Below are 21,331 nucleotides of genomic sequence, written 5' to 3'. Positions count from 1 at the left end.
ACTGGGGTCGACCAGATACTCTGCGGCTCGGCTGCCAGCAAGACCCGGAGAGTGGAGCCAGCTCGGGCCGCGCTGGGCGCGCGCGCGCGCGTTCTCGCTCGCTCCTAGCAGAGGTAGTGGGCATGCGCGGCGCGCTGCTGGCTTTGGCGGTGAGCGGGTGAGCTGGCGGGCAGCTCCAGATTTCACAGGCGGCGGCGGGCGCGGCGGTCTTGCCCAGCGCGAGGCCGGCGCTCTGCTCGCCCGGGAGATCGCTGCACTTCAGCCCGGCGCAGACGGCGGCTTGGCGGCTCGCGGAGGATTGGAAGGGCGTCGTCCAGGTCGGGGGCTTTCTCCTGGCCACCTCCAGCCTCGTCCCGCCTCGAGGCGTCTCCGGGGAAAGCCACGGCCCCGAGGGCGGATCCGAGGTAAGAGCCCCCTCGGGGCGAAAGGCGCCGGCCGGGGGTCCAGCTGTTTGAACTCAGCCTCGGTTTTAAAAATCCGCCTTTGTTGTGCTTGGATGGAGCGGTGCCAGGCGCCGCGTCCGCTTTCATTCACTTTGCCTGCTTTCAACTGGTGTTGGGAGCCAGGTGTGCCAGGGCGCTGCTACCGGAGCGCGTCCGTGCGCCCGGTTGTGGTGCGCCGCGGAGCGGGTGCTGACCTTCGGCTGCCCGGCCGCCCCGCGCCGCCCGCCGAACCCGGGGCTCCGGGAGGGGTGGGCAGAGAAGATTCTCAGTGCCCTTGTAATATTTCCTGGTAACCTGAGCTTCCGCACATACACCTGCGCTTGTCTGGTCGGTGGGGCGACTACGGAACCGGTATCCTCACGGCTTATTTTAGGCTTGGGGTTTCGAGAGCTACCCTCCCCACCCTCAAATGGAGGGGGTCTTTTCGAATTGAGAGTTTGGGGCAAGGTCCCACCATCGCAGACCCTCTCAAATTAAGATAGCTCATTGTTTTTGAATAGTTGTCACTCCTGATTCCTGTTGACTTTCCGTTCTTAGTTTGTTCCACTTGACTCACCATTTTACTTTTGGAAGATGGCCTTTCTGGTGTCTTGGTCAATTAATGCCTTTGGAGTAGATTTCCCCACGTTTGAAGACCCGTCGCGCTTCTCCTATGGTCACTCTTCCTACTTTCCTTTCAAGGACTATCTGTATGCAAAAATCTTTGCACGGATTGTTCTCTTCCTTTGCATTGTTTCTCAAATCCTTCTTTTCCCCTAGTACCCATAGTACTGCTGGAATCTCTTTGGGGGTAGGACGCCTGTGGTATTAGGATTTGAAAACCATATACGTCTAGGGCAGTAGAGCGTTAAGAATTGGAATTCTCCTTTACAAAATGTATTTCAATGAAATGTATTACTGCTTTTCTTTCGAAGGTTTCAGTTTTTGTCTCATAGTAAGAGGAATAGGTAATACCTTAAGAGTTCAGATAAAACTTGGTTTCAGATGCATATGAACAGCCTCATTTTGGCTTTGTTATTCTTTCGGGAGATAGGAGAATTAGGATTCCCAGAAGAATATAAATATACACACCTCTCTCTCCATATGTGTATGGATATATCTCTATACGTATAGATACATATATATGTGTATGTATCCATATGTATCCAGACACACACACATATGGATATACACAGGAGCAGCAAAGTAGCTGTGTTGTGAGTTGCTTCTAATTTATTTCTACTGAGAGAATACCATTCTAAAGGGACTTGGGTTTTGCAAAGTGTGCACTAAATGTAGATCGTGTGGTCGTTGAAATTAAAGTCAATGTCATCCTCTCTCACCTAGTATGGATTTTCAGTTTGGATTTGTAGTTTTTCAGACAGATTGTTATAGTTCTTAAGTGGCTAATGTGAGAAAATTTTGGTCATGAGTTCACACTTTGACTTACAATTAGAAAAATAATGCACTTTATAGAATTGCCACTAAAGGGTATCACAAGTGTAATAACATTTTATAGACATGTTTAGTGCAGAATTCATAGATTAAGACTTTTTAAAATTCCACAAGTCATTCACTCCACAGCAGGAAAAAAAAAAAGAAAAGAAGAAAACTTTTTATTCCACTATTCTGAAATAACCACTGTTCACAATATTTGGTACATTTTCTTTGAAATCTTTTTTCTTCCCACTTTCCAGTGTCCTTGAATATCAATAAATTGTAATTTTCAGCCTTTTATTAATGATGGGAGAATACTTGAAGTTGTATTTAGGGTGATTCTTCAGCATGGTTTGTTCTGGTTCTCTGTCAGGAGTCTAATGTCTAATTTTGAACACTGCTTGTTTCTGATCAAATGAAAATATTTCATTTTGTTTTCATTTCTTATTTTTCCTGTTTTCAATTTTTTATCTATGCTGATACTTTTCATTTATCAGTCCTTTTATATGCTATAACATAGGCTTCGTACTCTTTGCTTTCAGTTTTTATTTGATAGACCCCAAATCCTGGACCCTTCCTTTTCTTGTGCTATACTGCATACATGTTCACTCACTGCCTTTTATTTTTCTGATGAGTCTCCTGTTTTCTTCATTTACCTATTTTAATTCCACAACAGCTCACTTAAACCATGGTTTGTATAAGAGAATATAGTATCCACAATAAAAGATAATAGTTTTTTTTTCAAGGTCTCTCTTTAGATGCTTGAAGTTTTGTTGGGTGAGTTTTTTTAACACTGATTTCATTTATATGAAATTTAAGTTAACTTTGGTGAGTTGTATTAAACAGATTTGGATCATCACAAAACAACATAAGTTAATGATAGGTTACAAACTTTCAGGCATCTGCAATGGTATGTAAGGGAAAAAGTAGAATTTTAGTTAAAATACTTTAGCTATAGTCCATCCCTGCTGGGAATTACTGCATGAAATTGTTTGCAGCTGTTAGTGATTGAAAATATTTTCTTAAGGAAAATTCTGTAACAACATAATTGTCAACATTTTAACTTCAATGTATGCAGGGAAGGTGTTCAGTTTCACTACAGCCTCTGTGGTGTTTTCTAGATACATTCTTAGATGGTATTTTAAAAATACATATATTATTTTTTAGATCAGTTTTAGATTTATGGAAAAAGTGTAAAGATAGTGCAGTGACTTCTTAAATACACTTTTACCCAATTTCCTCTCTTATTACATCTTACATTAATATTTGTGATAAATAATGAAATGGCATTGATACATTATTACTAACTGAAAGTCTTATTTTATTTAGCTTTCTTCAGTTTTTATCTGATGTTTTTATTCTGTTTCAGGACCCTACCACCTTAGCTACTACATTACTCTTAGTTGTCATGTCTCCTTACGGTCCTCTTGGCTGTGGCAACTTGTTAGACCTCATTTTTGATGACCTTCACAGTTGTGAGGAGTATTGGTCAGGTATTGTGTAGGATGACCTTCTGTGGGAATTAGTGTGACTTTGTTCTCATGATCAGACTGGGCTTTTAGTTTTTTGAAAGGAGGATCACAGAAGTAAAATGCTGTTTTTATTACATCATATGAAGGGTATGTGCTATCAACCTGACTTATCACTGTTGATAATGATCTTGTTCTCCTGGCCATTGTGTTTGGTACGTTTCTGCCCTGAAAAGTCACTCTTCTTTCCATGCTGTACTTTTAGAAGGAAGTCATTGTGCACAGCACCACATTTAAGGAGTGGTTAGTTTTACTTCTCCCTGAGGGTGGGATATCTATATAAATTATTTAGAATTCTTCTGCATGGCAGATTTTTCTTTTCTCCCCATATATGTGTTTATTCAATCTTGTACTTAAATTGGTCTGTACTCATGGATACACATTATATTCTTTGGGTTATAATCCAGTACTACTTTATTTCGTTGCTCAAGCTGTTTCAGCTTTGGCCATTGGGAGCTCTTTCAGTTGGTTTCTTTGTCCCTTTGACATGTCTCCATCAGTGTAAGTTTTTTTTTTTTTAATCATTTACTTACTTTCTGGCATTAAAAGATGCTCCAGGCTTATCTTTTATATTTCCATTTCCTGTCCCAGTCCTAGAGTCAGCCGGAAAACAATCTGTTTCATCTTCTTGGGAAATAGTGTTAGAAGCCAAGATTTGAATGCTGGGTTCTTGTTGCTACTGGGGTGTCATTGCCTCTAGACCCTCTGATCTACAGAGCAGGAAACAGATGTATGTATACAAACCCTGTATATATACCTATCTATACATATTTCTCTATGTAATCATATGTATCCATGTTAGGCAAAATATGAGTTCATATGGATGCCTACAACTTTACCTACTCCGTTACCACCTGTATCATTCTGGTCTTCTCGCTTATCTGTAAACTCATTCCAACTATGAAAAGAAACCTGGCTCCCACCATCTGTCATTCATTTACTTAATTGTCAATCCTATTATATATTTATAGCAGTATTGAAATTGTTATATTCTTTTTACAGAGAGTGGGAAACAACTTTATCAACTAGAGTGCAGTGCTTATGTACCGTTCCTTTGGTTTTAGTTTATAGATTCCATTCCTTTTTCTCCTATCCCACTTAGTGGGGTAGTTGCACACATTACTAATTGTGTCAGATCCTTTTGTCACAATTTTCATTCCATCCTGGGATCCTTCTGACCTTCTAAACGATTTTTTAAAAATTTGCGTACATTAAAGTTCTTTGTCCTGTAAAGTTCTCTGGGGTTTGACAAATGCATCATTTCATGTATCCATTATTTTAAGTATCAAAGTATCCTACATTAAAAAAAAAAAACCCTGTGCTTCATTTATCACTCCCTTATCCCCCCTCCTACTCCCCCTCTCCCACAACCACTGACTTTTTTTTTTTTTTTTAATCCCTATAGTTTTGCCTTTTCCAGACATCATATAATCAGGATCCTACAGACTTGTTAGACTGGTTTCTTTCACCTATGAATATGCATTTAAGGTTCTTTCATGTCTTATTGTGATTTGATAGCTCATTTCTTTTTATCACTTGATAATTTTGCACTGTGTGGGTGTAACACAGTTTGTGTATCTGTTCATTTATCAGTGGACATCTTTGTTGCTTCCAGTTTTTGGCCACTGTGAACAAAGCTGTTACAAATATTCATGGGCAAGTTTTTGTGTAGACACAAGATTTCATATCATTTGGGTAAATACCTAGGAACATGATTGCTGGATCATATGACAAGATTATTGTTAGCTTTATAGGATATTGCCAAACTGTTTTCCAGACTGGCTGTGACATTTTGCATTTCTATCGGCAATTAATGCAAGCTCCTGTTGCTTCTCATCCTTGTCAATTTTTGATATTGTCAGCTTTTGGGTTTTATGTATTCTAATAGGTATAGCAATATCTCATTGTTGCTTTAATTTGCCATTCCCTAATGATATTTAATGTTAAACATCTTTTCATATGCTGTTGTCTTCTGTGTATTTTCCTTGGAGAGATATCTGTTCTGAACTTTTGCCCATTTTTTAATAGGGTTGTCAGTTTTCTTATTGTTTTAAAAATTCTTTATATCTTTTTCATACAGTTACTTTATCAGATCTGTATTTTGCAGATATTTTCTTCTAGTCTGGCTTTTCTTTTTATTCTTTTAACTGTCTTTTCAGAGCAAATGTTTTTAATTTTAATAAAACCCAACTTGTCAATTTCATGGATAGACTTTTGGTGTTGTATTTTAAAAGCTCATTGCCAAACTTAAGGCCACCTAGATTTTATCCTTCTTTTTTTTTTTTTTTTAGGTGTTTTATTATTTTACTTTTAGGTCTTTGATCCATTTTGAGTTCATTTTTATGAAAGATGTAAAGTCTGTGTCTAGATTCACTTCTTTCACTTTACCAGTACCAAGCAAATGAGATTTTTAAGTCAAGTAGATTATAAATTGGGCTTAGGATTGAAAAGAAAGTGTTTTTATTTGATTTTTAAAAACCGTCTGCAAAACTGCTTAAAGGAAACAGTTTTGAAATGACTTGGAAACTAAAATGTAATAATACATATAGACTGTGTGTTGGGATTGGTTTCTGGACATTTGTGGAAGATGAAATTGTTTTTTTTTTTTTAAGATTTAATTTATTTATTTGATAGAGCACAAGCAGGAGTAAGAGGGAGAAGCAGGCTCCCTACTGAGCAGGGAGCCTGATGCAGGGCTTGATCCCAGGACCCTGGGATCATGACCTGAGCCAAAGGCAGACACTTAACCGATTGAGCCACCCAGGCACCTGGAAGATGGAATTGTTAATACAGAGTGATATCTATCAGTTCTTTCAGATCTAACCATAAGAAATAATTAATAAGGTTTTCTTTTTCACAAAGAGGATCCGAAATAAGGGATTTGCAAGGATATGCTGAGAAGAGGCAGATGATATGTATCATCTAGAAACTTGAGACTTAACTTATCCCATGCCACTCTTCTTGCCAGAAAGAAGTTGCTTTTTTTTAAGTACGTTTCTTTTGATAAACACTTTGTGTTATTGACATTGGGGCCAGAATTTTTATATTGTTATGCTACAGATAGGACCACTAGGTTCCAGAAAGTATCTAGTGAGGTCTGACATAGTGAAAGTAGCAGCTTTGGTATGGCAGGTGTTATACACATTATCTTTTAAAACTCTTACAAGACCTCTTTAAGGCAGTTCTCCTTATTTCCATATTACAGGTGAGAAATATGTTCAGAAAGATAAAGTGACTTGTCTGTGATCCATATGGGAAGAAAGGGACAGAGTTTGGATGGGAACTTTGATTTTTTTTGTCCAAAAATTTCCAGTTGATAATGTGGTCTCTCATAAGAGAAATAGTGCAAGGATAGTTAGTATCAGGTGTCCTTGATTTTATTCTTTTCTTTAAGGTTGTACATTACTTAAACGACTACTGAGTTAAATGAGGATGGCTCAAAAATTGTATTTTTGAGATACATGGAAATTCTTTTAACCGTTATCTTTTTTCATGTTGACTGATCTGCATCTTATTGGCCCAGAGGTGTGAATTATTGGAAAATGGTTATAAAGAATGAAGCTCCTTTAAAGAGAGGAACTTGTGAGATTTAGGAAAAATTAAAAAAAAAACATGTAATAGTAGAAGTAGCTAATACCTTTTCCTCAATGAATTGTAAGTTTCTTGAGGGCAGGGAACTAAACTCAGTTATCTTTAAGCACAGCATATCGTATATGATACACACTCATAATATGTTTGCTGAATGAAATAAGCGCTTACTAGCATTCTCTTTACAGAAGAATGTTTAGAAGGGGAGGAATTTTCCTCCCAGAAGAAGTTGAACATTGTTACATTTCATTTATTTATTCATTCATCATTCATTGAGCATTTGTGGAATATCTGTTCTGTGCCAGGCATTGGGAATACAAAGATGAATGAGACAGGATCTCTGCCTTCTGTCTTCAGGGAACCCAGAGAATGGGGCAACCATTTTAGAAGAGTACAGAACTAACAAGAGTATATATTAAATAAACAAGCAAGCGAGCAATGAACTTTGAAATCAGAAAGTCTTTACCTGCCTTAGTTTTCTTATCTAGGAAGTGGAAACAATAATAGTACCTATTTGACACAGTTATTGGGGGTAGGTTAAATGAACAAAAATTATGTTTCTATCTCATTACGTAGACAAAGGGAAAGGCTCACTGTGGCTGAGGAATCAGAAAAATCTTTATTGAAGAATGTGACATTTGAGTTTTATAGGATGAATTTTTGTGGCCAAGAATAAGAATCTAAGGTGGGACTCTAGGGCATTCCAGGCAGAAAGATGAATATATTTGATGTGCGGAATGGCTGGATATGACAGGAGAAGTGGGAAATTCTGCACATTCTCACAAAGCCTAAAGGGATATTAGAAAGAACTGAATAATCAGTTATTTTTCATTTTTGTAGTAACAATACAATACAGTTTTCACTGCATTGTGGTAGAAGAGGATAAAGATCCCAAACCTGTTTTAGTTGCATGAATCTCCTCTTCTAATCCTATGACTTTCTAAATATAGTCCTTTATGTAGTAGATAATTTTTTTTTCCTCCCAGTCCTGTGATACTCAAGTGATTTTATTAAGAAAGAGGACTTGTGTGTTTTTTGATGAAATCAGAGGTTCTGTCTCAAGCCATGCTTATATTTAGTAGCATGGCAACATTAGAATGTAGCATCCTGTAAAGGCACCATCTAGTCCTGTTGAGCCAATCCAGAGTTATAAGAGCCACAAATGGTTTCTGAATAGAACCTGAATAGAATATTTAGCAATGTGCTAAAATAATTTGTTAATTGTATGTGCTTGTTGGGGGTTAGAGTTCTACAGCTGAAAAATGTTTTTAATATAAGGGAAGAGGAAAAAAAGGAAAGACAAAATAGAAAATAAATGAATATCAATAGAGGGAAGAGAAGTTTATATTTAAAGAGAGTGGTAAAACCAGAACCAGACTATTTCACTGTTACATTTTACCAAACATTTAAAGAAGAGTTAGTACCTACCCTTCTTAAACTGCTCCAAAAAATTTAAGAGGACGAAGTGTTTCCAAATGCAATCTCTAAGTTCAGCGTTAGTCTGATATGAAAACCTGATAAAGGCATGACAAAAAAAGAAAATTACAGACCAATATATATCCCTGATGAACATAAATGCAGAAATCTTCAACAAAATCTTAACAAACTGATTTCAGTAATACATTGAAAGGATCCTATACCAGGATAAAGTGGGATTTATTCTGAGGATACAAAGATATTTCAATATCTGCAAATTAGTGTGATATACCACATTAACAAAATGAAGAGTAAGAATTAATATGATCAACTCGGTAGATGCAGTAAAAGCATTTGGCAAAGTTCAACATTCATTTATGATAAACACTTTATTAGGAGGGAACATACCCCAACCTAATAAAGGCCATATAGGACAAACCCACAGCTAACATCATACCCAACTGTGAAAAACTGAAAACACTTCTTCTAAGACAAGGTTGCCTACTTTCACCACTTTTATTCAACATAGTACTGGAAGTCTAGGCACAATATTCAGACAAGAAAATTGGAAAGGAAGAAGTAAAATTCACTATTTGCAGATTACATGCTACTGTACTCTATATGGAAAACCCCAAAGGCTCCATAAAAAAACTGTTAGAACTAATAAATTCAGTAAGTTTGCAGGATACAAAATCAACAAGCAGAAATCATTTCCTTATGCTAACAACAAGTTATCTGAAAAGGAAATTAGAAAAGCAATTCCATTTACAATAGCAACAAAAAGAACAAAGTACCTAGTAATAATCTAAGGAGGTGAAAGACTTGTATACTGAAAACTACAAAGCACTGATGAAAGAAGTTAAAGAAAACACAAACAAATGGAAAGACATCCCATATTCATGGATTGGAAGATTAGTATTATTAAAATGCCGACACCACTCAAAGCAATCTTAAGATTCACTGCAATCCTCATCAAAACATGAATAGCATTTTTCGAAGAATTAGAACAAATCTTAAAATTTGTATGGGACCACAAAAGACCCCAAATGGCCAAAGCAATCTTGAGAAAGAACAAAGCTGAAGGTATCGCACTCCCAGATTTTAAACTGTACTTCAGAGCTGTAGTACTCAAAACAGTGTGGTATTAGCACAAAAATAGATGAATGGAACAGAATAGAAAGCCCAGAAATCAACCCACACTCATATGGCCAATTAATCTATAACAAGGGAGGCAAGAATATACAGTGGGGAAAAGATAGTCTCTTCAGGAAGTGGTGTTGGAAAAACTGGACAGCTACCAGCAAAAGAGTGAAACTGGACCACCTTTTTATACCATATTCAAAAATAAACTCAAAATGGACTAAAGAGCTACATGTAAGACCTGAAGCCATAAAACTCCTAAAAGAGAACTAGGTGGTAAACTCTTGGACATCAGTCTTAGCAACATTGTTTTGGATTTGTCTCCTCGGGGAAGGGCAACAAAATTAAAAATAAACAAGTGGGACTACATCAAACCAAAAAGCTTTTGCATAGCAAAGGAAACCAACAAAATGAAAAGGCAACCTACTGAATGGGAAAGGATATTTGCAAATGATATGTTTGATAAGGGGTTAATATGCAGAAATATAAAGAACTTAGTACAACTCAACACTGGGTGCCTGGGTGTCTCAGTTGGTTAAAAATCTGCCTTCAGCTTAGGTCATGATCCCGGGGTCCTGTGATTGGGCCCCAAATCAGGCTCCTTGCTGAGCGGGGAGTCTGCTTCTCCCTCTCCCTCTGCTCCCCTCACCCTGCTCATATCTCTCTCTCCCTCTTTCTCTCTCAAGTAAATAAATCTTTTTTTTTTTTTTTTTTTTTAAATACAATTCAACAGCAGAAAACTCAAACAATCCAAACAAAGGGCAGAGGACCTGGCTAGACACTTTTCCAAAGAAGACATAGAGATGGCCAACAGACACATGAAACAATGCTCTACATCACTACTAATCATCAGGGAAATGCAAATCAAAACCACAATGAGGTATCACCTTACACTTGTCAGAATGGCTGTTAACAAAAGACAGGAAATAATAAATGTTGGCAAGGATGTGGAGAAAAGGGAATCCTCAGGCTCTGTTGGAAGGAATTTAAATTGGTTCAGCCAACTATGGAAAACAGTATGGAGCTTCCTAAAATAATTAAAAGTAGAAATACCATATGATCCAGCAATTCTACTTTTGAGTATTTATTCGAAGAAAATGAAAACATGAATATGTACTTGTATGTTCATTGCAGCATTACTTACGGTAGCCAGGATATGGAAGCAACCTAAGTGTCCATCAGTAGATGAATGACTAAAGATGATATAATATATATATGTGTGTGTGTATATATATATGTATATATATGTGTGTATATATATATGTATATATATATATGCACAATGGAATATTAATCAGCCATAAAAAGAATATTAATCAGCCATTTGTGACATCGTGGACAGACCTAAAGTGTATTATGTAAGTGATATAAACCAGACAGAGAAAGACAAATACTGTATGATTTCCCTTAAATATGGAATCTAAAAAACAAAGGAACAAACAAAACAGAAACAGACTCATATAAATACAGAGAACAAACTGGTGGTTGCCAGAGGGGAGGGGGGATGGGAGGATGGGCAAAAAGATGAAGGGGATTAAGAGGTATAAATTTCCAGTTTTTTGGTTTTTTTTTTAGATTTTTATTTATTTATTTGACAGAGAGAGACAGACAGTGAGAGAGGGATCACAAGCCAGGGGAGTGGGAGAGGAAGAAGCAGGCTCTTAGCGGAGGAGCCTGATGTGGGGCTCGATCCCATAACGCCGGATCACGCCCTGAGCTGAAGGCAGACGCTTAACAACTGCACCACCCAGGCGCCCCTCCAGTTATAAAATAAATAAGTCATGAGGATATAAGGTACAGCATAGGAAATATAGTCAATAATATTGTAATAATTGTGTATGGTAACTAGGCTTACTGTGGTAATTATTTCATAATGTATGTAAATGTTGAGTCACTATGTTGTATATCTGAAACTAATATAATATGGTGTGTCAACTATTCTTCAACAACAATAACCAAAAATTTAAAAAAAAGGGAAAAACATTTTTAAAGTCCTATTAGAGGCTATTGATATGAATTTCATTTTATTTAGAAAGTCTTTTATTAGCACCATTAAAATGTTATATTTCTTTTAGAGTATCACCATTAAAATATTATTCCTTATTCTAGAAATACATATGTATTATTGGTATATTATTTATTTGCTTAGTGCAACAATAGAATGTTTCCAGTGTCTGAAATATGAAGTTTATGATCATTAAACACTGTCATTTTTTTTTGCTGATTCTAGTTTTTGTAATGTTTTGTAATATTGTAATTGTTTCTATTTTTCAATAGAAAATAAAATATTTTAAAGAGTACAGTAGGGAAACAAATCCATAAAGAAAAGTATGTGTGAAATTTGTAATTGAAGACATCAAATACAATTTGTTTCATCTTCTATAAAAATTTTGACATTAGAAGTTAACGGTATTTTTAGACATGAACATACAGTAAGGTGATTTTAAATATGTTGACTTTTAAATTTAAAGATACATTTAACTTTGACAGATGTAAGAAAATAGAACATTACTATATCTCTGTATAGATTCCCCCTCCGCACCCCAATAGCATGCTCAGCTTGTTTGTGTTTGTATGTATGTGTGTAAGTAATTTCCGGTTTCCTTTCCGGTGTGTTTTCAAAACTTTTAACTGTTTTATGACCAACCATATAGTGAGATTTTAAAATATTACTTTTTAATATAGAAAAAATATTCATTAGAAACCCTGTCTTTAGGTTGAATTGTCTTATTTTAGCATGTTTATCTTCATTATTAAAACTTATGATGTATAATCTGTTTATTTTCAGTACTGTATAGTACATCTTGTGTTATTTATTTTTTATTTTTTATGTTTTTACATCTCGGTATCATTTTAGTCAAGAGAAGACATTAATTTTATTGGTAGTACTCCAGTTCTTTTGTGGAGCCTTGTTAGATTCTGAATAATTTAAAAGCAATGGAATTCTTTCTGTGATAAAAATCTAGTCATTGGGACAAATCTTGTAGCATTTTTCACATGAGACTCATGCATGTAAAGGCGTCGAATTAATATGCGTGTCTAAAGAATTTATATTAAAGAAAGTGTTTTTAATTATTGAAGAAAGTAGCCCTCTAAAGATTTTAACTGGATTTACATTAATTTACAGATTTGTTTAATGTCTCATCTCTTCTTTATTTTTTATTTTATTTTTAAAGAGTTTATTTTACAGAGAGAGAGAGAGAGAGCACACGCGGGTGGGGTGGGCAGAGAGGGACAAGTGGACTCTGCTGAGCCCCACTCAGGACTTGATCTCATGACCCTGAGATCATGAGCTGAGTGGAAATCAAGAGTTGGATACTTAACTGATTGAGCCACCCAGGAACCCCTCCTCTCTTCTATTTTTAAATGACTGATTCATGATAGCCAAGCTTGAATAATAATGTGTAAAGAATAATAAAACAAAATAATATAAAAAATTATAACCTCATTTAAATTTAGGAATGATCAGGTCTGTATTGTTTGTGTATTAGTATATTTGTTATCTTTGTAGAATTACAGAATAAAATGTTTAAAGCTTCAACTTCTCTTTTCATATTATTTTAATTTTTTTATGTTTCTTATCCAAATAATTGAAACAAAAAGTTTTATCACCATTTACTATAAGATCTGTGCACTTGGCCATATTTCACATTTTTCAAATCTTAAGACTTGTTGCCTTCTGTGGTCTCATGAAGAAAATAGTCATAAAAATTCTGAGGCAGTTAAATGACTGTGTGGGTTTTCCCTTGACACGCCTTTCCCACCTTGCTTCCTTCATCCTTGTTTTACCCCATCCTCTAGCCCTGGTGTCTGGCAGTTTTTTTCATTCCTCAGATGACTTAGTTGAAACACGTATCTTTCGTTACTTTGCTATCTCCAGTTACTGTTCTAACTTTCTCTCACTGCCTGGTGAGATCCCAGTCATGGATAGTGAAGTCTGAATAAAAGGGGCATTCATGGTGATTATGACAGTGAAGGTTAAGTTTAGGCTGCTAGAGGGTTTGAAACAAAGGACTGATTGAAGCCCTCATCACCTTCATTTTATTTGGGTAGTAAGTAAATTATTTTGGAAGTAGCAAGTCTCATTATGAAGATAATGAAATCCTGTCCAGACTGAATACATTAACAGTGTTTAACTTGAGCTGGAATACATTTTAACACCAGTTTTTGTACTAATTAGGACAGATCCACTATGGTTTTGTTTGTATATTAGAATATATGCTACTGGCTCCTTCCTTCCTTCCTTCCTTCTTTCTTTTCTTTTCTTTTCTTTTCTTTTCTTTTCTTTTCTTTTCTTTTCTTTTCTTTTCTTTTCTTTCTTTCTTCATCCCCTTTTCTTTCGCTTTCGTTCTTTCTTTCTCTCACATTTTGTTTTGTAGGAGCCCCTTAACACTGTAGGGAATTTTAGAATTTGAATTCAAATATATCCCAAGTGAAGTCATATAATATAAAAAATTTTACATGCAATACTACATAGCCTTCTAAAAGGTCTTCAAACAAGAATAAAAGTCTCTTTATCTTACCTCTAAGACTTCCTGCCCTCCTCCTATATCTGTTACCAGTAGTTATTTCCATTTTCTTGCTCTGCCAGCTAGTTAATGGAATATTTGAAGTATGAATTTGTGAGCTGTTACTTTATTGTGGAATAGAAGACCTGAGAATAGGGAATAAATTAGCCTAATGGCTACCAGTTATATTTTGTTTTATATATGTGGTTTTCAAGGGTACTTATATGATCAAACTAAAAGATTCCAGACTAATGGATAAAGTAGTAAACTGATTGGGAAAACTAGCAGTGGTAGTATCTGATTGTGGAAACAGTTTGTATGACAAAAGTAGAACCGTGAAATTTCACAGGGATGTGTAAGTCATTTTTACCGTCACGGCGCTTTTCATGAGCTACATCTGGGGAACTTTGATGGTACATATACATACGTATACATACACAACTTTGATGATACATATTATACATATGTATACATACGCAACTTTGATTATACATATTATAACAATGTATTATGTGATAAAAATGTTCATTCAAATAAACACAAAATAAAAGACTTTGGGTTCAGAACATGGACATTCTTAGTATTGCAAGATTTAACATTCTGATCTTTCTAGCCAACATCGATTCTATTAAGCTAATGTAGACATTAATTGGATTTTAGACATTAGGTGTAACAAACACTTACTATATATGGAGGCTGATCTAGTTACATATTCTTCTTCTTTTTTTTTTTTAGATTTTTATTTATTTATTTGACAGAGAGAGACAGGCAGTGAGAGAGGGAACACAAGCCAGGGGAGTGGGAGAGGAAGAAGCAGGCTCTTAGCGGAGGAGCCTGATGTGGGGTTCGATCCCATAATGCCGGGATCACGCCCTGAGCCGAAGGCAGACGCTTAACGACTGCACCACCCAGGCGCACCGAGAACATAATTTTTAAGGCCAAAGAAACTAATTCAGCTCAGAGTGTTGTTTTGTTTTGTTTTCCTGAAAGAACTTCTGAAAACTTCTAGCCGTGATCTTTCAGCTTCCTATTCCTCCCTCTCTAATTATTCTTAGCAAGTTTTGTGACTGCTGTCAACCCTAGTGGTCACTGGGAAGGATACTACTGGACCGAAATTTCTTTTAAAAGAAAATCGTACAAGAGGAACATGTACACGAATGCATACTGAATAAATAAAATGCATATGGAACTGTTCTTCGTGCGTAAGGGTGAGTTTTGTTTGTTGTAGTAGTGATAGCTTATTTGATCCATTTCAGCTTTCTTCAGTAATTCTTCTTGTGATATGCATATGTGAGATAGTTATGCAAGATTAGGGATTTGGCCAAACTATTAGCAGAGTCATTGGCTTAATTCAACCCAATTTAATTTCTTGATTATAATAGTCTTGGACATATGCAGCTTTATTTAATAGAAAATAGTTTTGTTTCAGTTAGTGGCATTTATATGTCAGTAAAGAAATATGAAAAAAATACTAAGTAAGTGCCTGTTAAGTGCTGGATGTATTACTAAATAAAGAAGATGCTGCAATCGAGACAGATATAAAATTTATATCCTTCCTGAATTTACAAATGTCAGAAGCCTAAATTAAAAGAAGCATAACAGCTTAACGATCAGATTGTAGGTAAATGGTCAAAAATGTGGAAAATAAAGAATAGCCATTCTGGCCTTCTCTCCTTCCTTCCTTCTCTCTAACTTCTAAGAAAGCAAAGATACTCACTTTTTGTATTATAATTTTTACATGTACTGATATTGTAGATTTATAAGTACTTTGAAATTATGTGTGATTTTACAATAATTTCACTACAGGAAGATTTATTTATGAAGAGCTTTGGGAAAAATTATAATACAGCAGTATTCCCTTTGAAAGATTTTCAGCAGTTAAGGTTAATTTAAGATCAGATCAGACAAGCATGGTTTGTGTTATTTCTATAAACAAAATTTGGTTATTTTTTTCTTGGAAACTTTAAGGAATGAAGAAGCCATTATTCATAAAATGAAGTCATGCTGAAGACTGAGTGCTGGTTGTGAAGTGTTAATCTTTAGAGATGGGGAAATATTTCTTATCTTGAATTTGGAATGTGGGTAACTTGAAGACCGCTGTATGAAGCAACATTGCCTTTGCATTTTACTTACAAGAGAGAAAAATATGGACTCCTTTAGTGGAGCAAAGCACTTTCTGACACACCTCTCAAATTACACACCATTGAAATGATCCCCACAACGTGTTTGGCTCATGTGTTTCTAGTTAGCTACTAAGAATGAAAGATTCATAACGATCTATTTCAAAAAACATCTTTATTTGCATTGCAAAGAGCTTAATTGTTTGGAAACAGGATCAAGAATTGCTTTCAAGTTGTAAGTTGGCATGTATGGGTTGGGCCATGATTAGCATTGAACTTTAAAAAACAAAATTTCTGTGCAAAGAAGGTTCTCAATAAATATTTATCAAAGCACTGATTACTATGTTGACTGTAGGAGGATAAAAGTGCCTGGGTTTTCCCACATTGTTAGTGATGTGGACCAAATATTTTTGTAGCTATTATAGAAAGTCCTGATAACCTTTCCTTTATCTTGCCTTTTGGGCAGTGTGTAACAGCATCACAGGGAGGAGGAAGTCATACAAACTTGCCAGACAGATGATTGGAGTCCCTGTGGCAAGCTTGTGACCTAATTTTCCAAGCTTGTCTACCCAACTGTAGAGTTATAGCTATATGCTGTTAGCTTGAATAACACTGGCCTTGTATACAAGTTTGGGGGTTGGGGAAAGAAGGGGGAATAGATATATAACTCTCTCTCTCTAGTTCTGCCAGATCCATAACATAGAAGTACTTTTGTTAAAAAAGAAAACTTAATTCATTATTTCCTCATTTTGGTTATTCCTTCTTATATGGGTCTCAAACAAATAATTAATAGAGGACCTTATTTATTTTTTAAAGATCGATGGCATACTCAGTTATTTTTGAAGTTTGTTTTGAAGACTTTTTTTTTTTTTTAAAGAAAAAGGTAGAATGCGAGCGTGTTGGTTAAAGATGGAATTGTTTCCATGCTTTTCTTATGCAGTAAATTAGTTTGTGCATTTCGGGTAGCAGTTCCTTGATGATCCCAAGATGATGAGACTGTTTTCTCCTCATTAAGCAAATATTTATGAATGCATGTAGTTGATTATGTTTAGTAAAGTTACATAAGATTTCCAGCCTTTGTTACATGTTTTACAAATCGCTACTGCACAAATGAGAATTTTAAATACCAGTATGAGGCAGTTTTGTTAGGTTATACGCGATCTTCTACTTGCCATCTTGCCTCTGTAATGTTAGCCAGACACGGATAAGACCTTTATTTTTCTCTTAGTATGTATATAGTTCATGTCATATGCTATCTTGAAATATGTTGGACCAGCTGGGATGATAAAACTGACACAGACTCATGTCAGCTGGACTTAAATAAATCACACTATTTTTTCTAGTAAGTACTTAGAATACTTATTTGCCTCTACTATATCATTGTCTCTCTCCCCACCCCCAACAATTTCTGACTTCTCTCTAGCATTTCTCGAAGGGGCCAGTAAACCCAGTACTAAAATATTTCATGCATCTCTCTTTAGCAGGTAATTGGTCCCACGCATATCTTTAATACCCAACAGCATCAAGGTATCTCATTCATTTTCCTTCTTTCTCTGGGGGGTGATTGAATTTCTTTGGCCTCAGGATTGCCTTCTAATTTTCAGCTTGACTTAAACCAAATTGTAGTAAGAGAATCATTATTAATCAAAATTAATAACATTGGAATGTAATTTTAATAATTTAGGCCTCTGTCTCTTGTAGGATGTATTATGGAATCAATTTAAAATGTTATTCTTCTCTGTCTTACATGTATGTGTCTATGTCAGATTGTTTATATTGTAAGCTTCTAGAGTCCATGTGTCTCTTAATTCTCTTGATGTGATATTATGTGTATCTGGAAGTTATTTTCTTAATGTCCTCTTTCTGCTGCCTTATTTCTGTTTTGTTCCCAGCAGAGATTCCTGAGGAGAACCTTATTACCTGTTGTTTCCTCTTCCTCACTCTTCCTACATAGTCCACCCACCGTAGACCAGTGCCTGAGCTCATCACGCCTCTAGGTCATTTGAAGTCTTGTAAACGCCAAGCCAGAGGGCAAATGTTTAGTTTTTATCTTACTTGATTTTTCTGTAGCATTTGCTGCAAGCCCTTAGAGGACATGGACTGTGTTTTGTTCACTATTGAACTTTTTATTGCTTAGAATTTGTAGTACTTTGTAGATTGTCCATTTACTGAACGAATGTGTGCTTGTAATCACTTTTTTTTTTTTTTTAAGAATGTTCTCTTCCTTTGGCTCCCATGGTGCTTGCTATTCTTTCCTGGTTTACATCCTACCTCTCTTTAGTTACTTATTTGCACTTAGATGTTCATTCAGAAGCTCTGCTCCTAGGAGTTTAATATGTATCTAAAAGTTGTTCCGAAGTGGTAGGTAATTTCCTCAAGTAAATTGTAGCTCCATCTGTTGGTAACAAAGAAAGCCGTGCTTTTTTTTTTTTTTTTTTTTGGTTTTGTTTATGGTTTTGTTCATAATCTGAGCACTCACAAGTTGAGAAGTTTCTGAGTTTTCCAGAATTCTTTCCTCAGCTCTCATCTCATTTCAGGTTTCATTGTTTTCCAAGATGACTTCAGCACTTCACATTGTTCTCATTAGAACAGTCGTCTTTGAATTTTTTCTCTCTTGCTGGTAGCAATGCCCTAAACTCTGATCCTTTGTTTCTGACTATCCCTGAAGGTTGCACAGGCCTCTTAGACTTCACATTTACCAAAATATATTTGTTGCATTTTTCCTAAACCTGCTCCCCTCTCTTTTTTTTTCCCCCCGCATTCCTCAAAATGGAGCCAGTATTACTGAAATGGCAACATTAAAGATCTGTGAATCTTTCTGGACTCTTTTCTTTGCCTTATCCACCACTCTGTCCCACCTTTAAGTGATCATTCACCAAATCCTTTGATTCCTATTACAGAATGGCTGACAGAGCCCTCTCCTCTTCTCTGTCCTCACTGCTAATCATATTATTACCTTGCTTAAAATTCTTCAGTGTTCCCCATATGCTCGTTATAAAGTCTACTTCCTCTTTATAGTGGCATACAACGAAGGCCCTCTGTGACACAGTCTCCCTACTTTACTTCCAGGTCTCATTCTTTGACTCTTGTACTCCACAAATGCTCTAAGAATTGTAGTAATTGAATACACTTGGCTTCATGCTTCCAGGACTTCATATAAGCTATTTCCTTGGCTTGGAGCTTGCTCTCTGTCAACCTCATCATTTTGTCTATATTATTTTACATTTGGCTTAAAGGTTACTTTCCTGGAAAAAATTAGTCTCTTCTTTGTGCCCAAGTGGTATCTTATACTTACTTTAGAGTAGTAATTAAGTTGCATTTTGTGATTTATTTACTTGTTTTTCCCTTTAGCTAGTCCGAACACTTGCAAGTAGAAAACGTGTCTAAGTAATCTTTGTCTTTCTTGTGCCTTAGCTTTGTTAAGGGTACAGTATGTACTCAGTTTTTGTTTTGATACGTTTTCAAGGAGTGAATGTTTAAAATGCTTTTTGATGTTAGTGAGATTCCAATATCTCTTCTACATGTAAACAAAGTATGATAGAAAAACTGAGCAGGGTTCATTTGTTCACTGTTTGGCTGTTTCACCTGTTCTCTCTCCCAGAGTGTTCTGGAGGTGAACTTGTAAGGAAGACACAGTTTATCTGCAATATCATTCTATTTCTTTCTGTCTCTTCATTTTTCCATATTTTGGACCTAGATGTCACAAGGTTGTTCTGCAGCTGCCCAAGACATGCCACTGTTCCCATCCTTCGACCTTTATGAAGTTTGACATTCAAGGTATATCTGGCTGGAGAGCCTGTGATTTATAGGTAAAATGCTGGGATTGGGCCAGTATGGGAAGCTTTAAAATCGAACTTTTGGCTTCTTGCCACCACCCTTTATAACCCTCCTTCCACTAAAAGTAGCCCTACAGTATTTGCCAGTAGATCAGTATTCAATCAAAACGCCTCTCTGGAGGTGACTTATTTTATAATCTTAATTATTTAAGAAAAAAGAGCTTATTAGTAATCAGAATAGGTGATAAATAATTTTAAAATGTATGACATATGAGATATGTAAAGACTGTGTGTTCTAGCTATCTTATTTTACTAATGAAGAACGTAAAACCAAGACAGGTCAAATGATTTGTCCGATGTCATTCAGCTAGTTCATTGCATTGTTAGTCTTAAAATCTGAGCATCCTATGCCTTTGTGTGACTGTACTGATGCTCTCATGAATTTGGTCAAGAAGTTGAAAATTCATTTATTCAAAATGTTTATCAACTCTGTCTATTTATGTACCTGTCTGTAGTACGTGTAGTGCTCGGCACTAGGGATGGTGATAAGGTAGCCCTCCATAGCTGGGACTAAATCAGGGAGTGAGGGAGGCATAAATTATTAAAATGATATGAATGATAGTTCATCTACTCAGATCACAGGTACAATACTTAGGCTTTTATTCAGAATCTATTAAAATTTTAGAACTAATTTGTTCAGTTTATTTCCAATCCCAAGAAGAATAAAGAGATAGAAGGGGATGATGATGTTCTGGAGAGGTATATAAACAGCAGTGGGAAGGGACAGCTGAGAGGCTGGTGAGAGAGAGGAAAAAATGCTTGCACATATTATATACTATATATTTTGTATACCATGTATACATTAAGCAAAAGAACCGAAATCATTATAGACTGAGTACATTTAATTGAGGGGGAAAATTATGTTTCACACCTCAGTACACTGTAAGAATGTTGTAACGCATTATGCTACTTGGTATTAAAAATATTCAACCATAAAGTGACCATTAGGAAATGATTATAGGCCACAACCAGGGCAGAATGTTGGTGGATGAACACCCCTTGTGCTACTGAAGAGTGATGTTATCATTATGGGGATATTAGAGGTTTTTTGTTTTTTAATTTTTTTCCATTCTTCCCTCTCCCTCCTGCAAAGAACACCAGTTTTGATAATCAGTCATGGACAGTAGTGCCCTTGTGGAAGCCTGGGAGAGGCTAGTTTCAACACATCATTGGAGGAAAAAAAATAAATAAATAAATCTGAGATTGAACACAGTGAAGAGGGTAACAGGGACAGTTTCACTTAATCTGGGTTGCCCCTCCCCCAAGGCATAGCTCAGTGCCAAAAGAGACCTTGGCCTGGGATTTCTCCTGTGGGGGAAGGTGAAAGTATGTGAG

At 36.1% G+C, this 21,331-nt stretch overlaps 1 protein-coding gene across 3 annotated transcripts in view; it reads left to right on the top strand.

Moving 5' to 3' along the window:
- The first annotated feature begins 271 nt into the window (after nt 1-271).
- Nucleotides 272-21,331, top strand: part of EPS8 (epidermal growth factor receptor pathway substrate 8) — a 178,628-nt gene continuing 157,568 nt past the window's right edge. For 2 of the 3 annotated variants that reach the window (XM_034644770.1, XM_019799146.2), the window contains exon 1: nt 272-404. The gene's annotated coding sequence lies outside the window, so the exon portion shown is untranslated. The remainder of the gene's footprint in view (nt 405-21,331) is intronic. The other variant, XM_034644769.1, reaches the window with a different exon arrangement.

Source organism: Ailuropoda melanoleuca, chromosome 16 (genome assembly GCF_002007445.2).
Source record: "Ailuropoda melanoleuca isolate Jingjing chromosome 16, ASM200744v2, whole genome shotgun sequence".
Lineage (NCBI taxonomy): Eukaryota > Metazoa > Chordata > Mammalia > Carnivora > Ursidae > Ailuropoda > Ailuropoda melanoleuca.
The sequence above is the reverse complement of the archived record's forward strand: the minus strand, read 5'-3'. Positions and strand labels throughout refer to the sequence as shown.